Here is a 6,462-nt window from a genome sequence, read left to right as displayed (position 1 = left end):
CACTAGGCTCCTCTGTCCATGTAATTTTCCAGACAAGAAAGCTAGCATGGGTTATCATTTCCTTCTCTAGGAGATCTTCCCTACCCAGGGATCAAACCCACATCTCTTGCATCTCCTTCATTGACTAGCAGTTTCTTTATATCTAGCACTATGTGGAAAGCCCTAACATAGTTGGCTCTGAAAAACTTACTATTTTAATTTTTATTGATTCTTCCAGAACAGAGGGAGGCTCCATGCTCTGCAGACAACCAGGCCGTTTTGGGTGCTTTCAGACTGCTGCTGATGAACTTTGCATGTAACTTGTTCCCTTCTTTAGTATACTTTAGAAGTAAAGTATAAATATTTTAAAAGGAAACGGTTATACCGTGTTTTCCTTGATTGATGTAACTGAGGAAGGAGAAGCAGAAATTGTAAGTATATTCTATATGTTCTGCCTTTAAATCAGATGAAATAACTTCAACTCTAATCACGACTAGGTTGCTCTGGTAATCAGTTTTTCCTAAGGTGATAGCTAAAGTAATATAGGTTTTACATTATTATTTTAGTATGTGACTAGATTCTGAGCAAAATAGCTCCTCTCAACGTATCTGTAAAAAATCAATAAATGTTAAAATAAGCAAGCTGCTACAAAAATGATACCGATTTTTAGTCACAGCAACTACCCTCAATTTGTAGACTGGAGAGAGCTTTTTCTAAAATGGTTTGAATTGGAACTGAGCATTTTCCAGCCTCATACCATAGAAAATAATAACCACAGAGCCCAAGGTGTATATATATATATATATGTATATATATATGTGTGTATATATATATATATATATATATATATATATATATATATATATATATATATATATAAAATTAGTCTTAGAGAACTTGAAAACCTGCAACAACTGTACTTAACAGAGGTTCACATAATTTCTGCATCATAACCCATTCTTCACAACCCACATCTGCTTTTGCACAGAACTACCATCCTGAGCATCTTGGTACTTCCTGTATTATTATCAGCCATCAGGCTGCTTCTATTATTTTGCATATGTCTGTCTCCTCCAGCATCCCTGAACATTACTTGTATTATAATCTATAGAATAGAAAAAACAATACATGAAAGTGTGCAGATTTCATCTATACTACCAAGAGACCACTTTTTTCTTTTTTTTTCTTTTTGCTTAACCCCTTGGGTGACAGTACCATAATTACTGTAACATTTCTATTGATATTTAACTTTAAATTTCCTGAAAACATTTGGTAGAGTTATTTAGCATTTATTCATTTCTGTAGAGGGAAAAATTAGAGCCCAGAGCTGGGTTCAAATCTGTGTTCTTCCAATTACTGTCTGTGAGACTTTAGGCAAGTTTCCTTACCACTTTGCACCTCAGTTTTCTTTTCCACACAGTGAAGATAAAGCAATACTTAGACTACGAGTTTTACAAAATCAAAACGTGTAAAATCCTTTACAGAGGCAGTTGCTGAATCAGAATAAGCCCCTACAAAATTTTAGCAATCACTCCTTAAACATTTATTATGTTTATTACTAATAAAACATATATATATACATATATATGTATAGATCAGTAGATGGATAAATAGAGACATATATATAGATATACACAGCATCCCACTCTGGTATTCTTGCCTGGAGACTCCCATGGACAGAGGAGCCTGGTGGGCTACGATCCATAGGGTCACACTGAATCACACACAATAGAAGCAACTGAGAATACACTTGAGAATATATATATATACACACATATATACACACCTGTATATATATATGCATACACATACATACATATACATACATGCATGCACATACATATATGTATGTATTCATACACATGCAAATATGCATATACATATATACATACGTGTGTGTGTGTGTATGTGTGTGTGTATATATATATATATATATATATATATATATATATATATATAGCATGGAAAACAGAAAGAAAAGACCAATCTGTTGCTCAGTCCCCAGTCATGATTACTGTGTTATAATAGTGACACCTCTTCTGAAATACTTCATTTTCAAAATTTTCAACTGTATGCTATAGATAAGTCACATTCCAAAACAAGCATCCACACAGAAAACAAGCTGGGAGACTATCATGTCAATTTCCAAGTAGAAGACATCTCAAACTTGAATATTTATTTCATTTTCATTTAAGTTAAAATGAAGTTTGGCTTGCTTTGCCTTGTTTTTAAATAGTTCCAAGAGAATATTCTATTGTCAGTAAATGAGGCAATACCATTGATAGCCTGGTAGGTATCATTATTATAGTAGTTAAGAAAGGCAAAACTTTATGTTTTTTTATAAATATTTAAGTGCGAATTGTCAATCCCTTATAGTTTTTTTTCTCAGCTTATTCACTGTCATAATCTTTCAGAGGGGTCCTTCAAGCAAAAGATCTCTTGATGGCCCAAAGCACTAATTTGAAAGGAAATGGTTTCAACTGGAATTTTAATGTCAACTGGGATGAGCTGAATATAAGAAAGATGTGTTAGAAAATGGTAAGGAGAATCAAGTCCCAACACACTTAGTTAGTGTATTTTAAATTATATGTACTTTAAGTTCGTGATTTCCTGTACGCTTTAGGAAGATTTCAAAGAGGATATATGAATGCCTGGTCTTTCCAATCTGAAGATTAGTATGCCATAAAGTTGATGAAAACGCATTTCCTTTCTTCTCATGCAGCATATTCTTCCGCTTTTGGTTACAATAAAAATTAAGATGAATACTTACCTTCTATGTTTTAGCTCAAATAATCTTCAGTATGTAAAAATAAGTTCCATTCCCATGAACTGTGGCCACAAGAGAAGATTGTATAGTTTGCTTTATATTTCAAATGTACAGACATGTGTTTCAAAGTCAGTAAGTCCTTTAACTTTTTTTTTTTTTTAAACACTAGTTAGGTATATCTCTGAGAAATACACAATTGGCAATCTCAGGGTTTTTTCCTCCACATATGCACAAAATCAAGACTGCGCTAAGTTTTTTTCTAGTTCAACAGTTTCTCTTTAGCAAAATAAGTTCACTTTGGCATTAAAAAAAGAAGAATATCAGGACTGTGGAAGCAGAGGTAAATGGCTCTGTGAATGTGAATGTGTGCTCAGCCACGTCTGACTCTTTGCAACCTGTGGACTGTAGCCCACCAGACTCCTCTGTCCATGGAATTTGCCAGGCAAGAATACTGGAGTTGGTTGCTATTTCCTACTCCAAGGGATCTTCTTGACCCAGGGACTGAGCCCACATCTCCTATGTCTTCTGCATTGGCAGGCAGATTCTTCACCACTGAGCCAGCTCCACACACACATAACCTTGCAAATAAAACTAAGTGATTTTGGAGAAAAAAGATGATTTAAAGCATTAATGGATGCAAATCAAAACCACAATGAGGTACCATTACACGCCAGTCAGGATGGCTGCTATCCAAAAGTCTACAAGCAATAAATGCTGGAGAGGGTGTGGAGAAAAGGGAACCCTCTTACACTGTTGGTGGGAATGCAAACTAGTACAGCCACTATGGAAAACAGTGTGGAGATTTCTTAAAGAACTGGAAATAGAACTGCCATATGACCCAGCAATCCCACTTCTGGGCATACACACTGAGGAAACCAGATCTGAAAGAGACACGTGCACCCCAATGTTCATCGCAGCACTGTTTATAATAGCCAGGACATGGAAGCAACCTAGATGCCCATCAGCAGATGAATGGATAAGGAAGCTGTGGTACATATTCACCATGGAATATTACTCAGCCGTTAAAAAGAATTCATTTGAATCAGTTCTAATGAGATGGATGAAACTGGAGCCCATTATACAGAGTGAAGTAAGCCAGAAAGATAAAGATCATTACAGCATACTAAACATATATATGGAATTTAGAAAGATGGTAACGATAACCCTATATGCAAAACAGAAAAAGAGACACAGAAGTACAGAACAGACTTTTGAGCTCTGTGGGAGAAGGTGAGGGTGGGATGTTTTGAAAGAACAGCATGTATATTATCTATAGTGAAACAGATCACCAGCCCAGGTGGGATGCACGAGACAAGTGCTCCGGCCTGGTGCACTGGGAAGACCCAGAGGAATCGGGTGGAGAGGGAGGTGGGAGGGGGGATCGGGATGGGGAATACGTGTAAATCTATGGCTGATTCATATCAATGTATGACAAAACCCACTGAAATGTTGTGAAGTAATTAGCCTCCAACTAATAAAAAAATTAAAAAAAAATAATGCATTAATGGAAAAATGATATATCTATTCATTCTCTTAGCAAAGTTTGCAAGTAGGTTTTAGGTGCCAAAAATAAAGTGGAAAATAAGAGAGAGAACCTATTCTCCTGGAAATTAGCATCATAATGGGGCTTCCCTGGTGGCTCAGATGGTAAAGCGTCTGTCTGCAATGCAGGAGACCCAGGTTCGATCCCTGGGTTGGGAAGATCCCCTGAAGAAGGAAATGGCAGCCCACTCCGGTATTCTTGCCTGGAAAATCCCATGGACGGCAGAGCCTGGTAGGCTACCGTCCGTGGGGTCACAAAGAGTCGGACACGACTGAGCGACTTCACTCACTCACTCACTCACTCAATGACAGTGACGTCTAAAAACACTTGAGGTACACACACTTAGATGAGTAGTTAAGATGCCTAAGGATGCTTTCATACTGGAGGGCAGAATTGCATTAAAATCCTTTCTGTTCTTATTTTGGTGCTTTGAATAAGCTGTGGGTTTTTCTATATAAAGATGAATATCAACTAATAAACTAAAACACTATATTTTCTGTCTTTAGATTTATAAAGCCTACATATAGGAAGCACACTTGACAAATGTTACAATCAGAACATTTTCAGATAGTTTTTATGTTCATATGTATAGCCATGATTTTAATCTGATAAAAAGTGTAAGGTCTGGCATAATGATAATAACCTGTTTACAGCTGAAAGTAAAGATGTGAAATGGGTACTAGAAATATAGAAGGTAAGTGATAAGGGCTAGTGATTTAAATGCAGATGTGATGTCTGGATGGCAGCAGCCATTTGTGACCATGTGGCAACATTACTGGTTTAAAAAAAAAAAAAAAAAAGGAAACGTGATGAGAACAGTGGAATAAATGCAATCAACCCTTGATCATTGTTCAGGCTTGGGTGCCAGTCCTTCAGTGCAGTGAAAATCCAGGTAACTTGTAGTTTACCCTAAATAGATGTAATTCCCCTATATCTGAGCATCTTTTCATGTGTTTGTTAGCCATCTGTATGTCTTCTTTGGAGAAATGTCTGTTTAGTTCTTTGGCCCACTTTTTGATTGGGTCATTTATTTTTCTGGAATTGAGCTGCAGGAGTTGCTTGTATATTTTCGAGATTAATCCTTTGTCTGTTTCTTCATTTGCTATTATTTTCTCCCAATCTGAGGGCTGTCTTTTCACCTTACTTATAGTTTCCTTTGTAGTGCAAAAGCTTTTAAGTTTCATTAGGTCCCATTTGTTTAGTTTTGCTTTTATTTCCAATATTCTGGGAGGTGGGTCATAGAGGATCTTGCTGTGATTTATGTCGGAGAGTGTTTTGCCTATGTTCTCCCCTAGGAGTTTTATAGTTTCTGGTCTTACATTTAGATCTTTAATCCATTTTGAGTTTATTTTTGTGTATGGTGTTAGAAAGTGTTCTAGTTTCATTCTTTTACAAGTGGTTGACCAGTTTTCCCAGCACCACTTGTTAAAGAGGTTGTGTTTTTCCCATTGTATATCCTTGCCTCCTTTGTCGAAGATAAGGTGTCCATAGGTTCGTGGATTTATCTCTGGGCTTTCTATTCTGTTCCATTGATCTGTATTTCTGTCTTTGTGCCAGTACCATACTGTCTTGATGACTGTGGCTTTGTAGTAGAGTCTGAAGTCAGGCAGGTTGATTCCTCCAGTTCCATTCTTCTTTCTCAAAATTACTTTGGCTATTCGAGGTTTTTTGTATTTCCATACAAATTGTGAAATTATTTGGTCTAGTTCTGTGAAAAATACCATTGGTAGCTTGATAGGGATTGCATTGAATCTATAGACTGCTTTGGGTAGAATAGCCATTTTGACAATATTGATTCTTCCAATCCATGAACACGGTATGTTTCTCCAACTGTTTGTGTCCTCTTTGATTTCTTTCATCAGTGTTTTATAGTTTTCTATGTATAGGTCTTTTGTTTCTTTAGGTAGATATACTCCTAAGTATTTTATTCTTTTTGTTGCAATGGTGAATGGTATTGTTTCCTTAATTTCTCTGTCTGTTTTTTCATTGTTAGTATATAGGAATGCAAGGGATTTCTGTGTGTTAATTTTATATCCTGCAACTTTACTATATTCATACTCTCACTGTTTGCAGATGACATGATCCTCTACACAAAGAATTTTTCATACATTAACTTGGAGGGTGTTCAACATGATGATCCCCTGGAGGAGGAAATGGCAACCCACTCCAATAT

General features: G+C 36.3%; 1 non-coding gene across 1 annotated transcript; it reads left to right on the top strand.

The window, feature by feature from the left end:
* Positions 1 to 4,375: 4,375 nt before the first annotated feature.
* TRNAC-GCA (transfer RNA cysteine (anticodon GCA)) lies at positions 4,376 to 4,447 on the top strand. The gene has a single exon. It is a non-coding gene; the product is annotated as a tRNA-Cys (tRNA).
* The last annotated feature ends 2,015 nt before the right edge of the window (positions 4,448 to 6,462 follow it).

This window comes from Dama dama, chromosome 28 (genome assembly GCF_033118175.1).
Source record: "Dama dama isolate Ldn47 chromosome 28, ASM3311817v1, whole genome shotgun sequence".
In the NCBI taxonomy this organism is placed as follows: domain Eukaryota; kingdom Metazoa; phylum Chordata; class Mammalia; order Artiodactyla; family Cervidae; genus Dama; species Dama dama.
The sequence above is the reverse complement of the archived record's forward strand: the minus strand, read 5'-3'. Positions and strand labels throughout refer to the sequence as shown.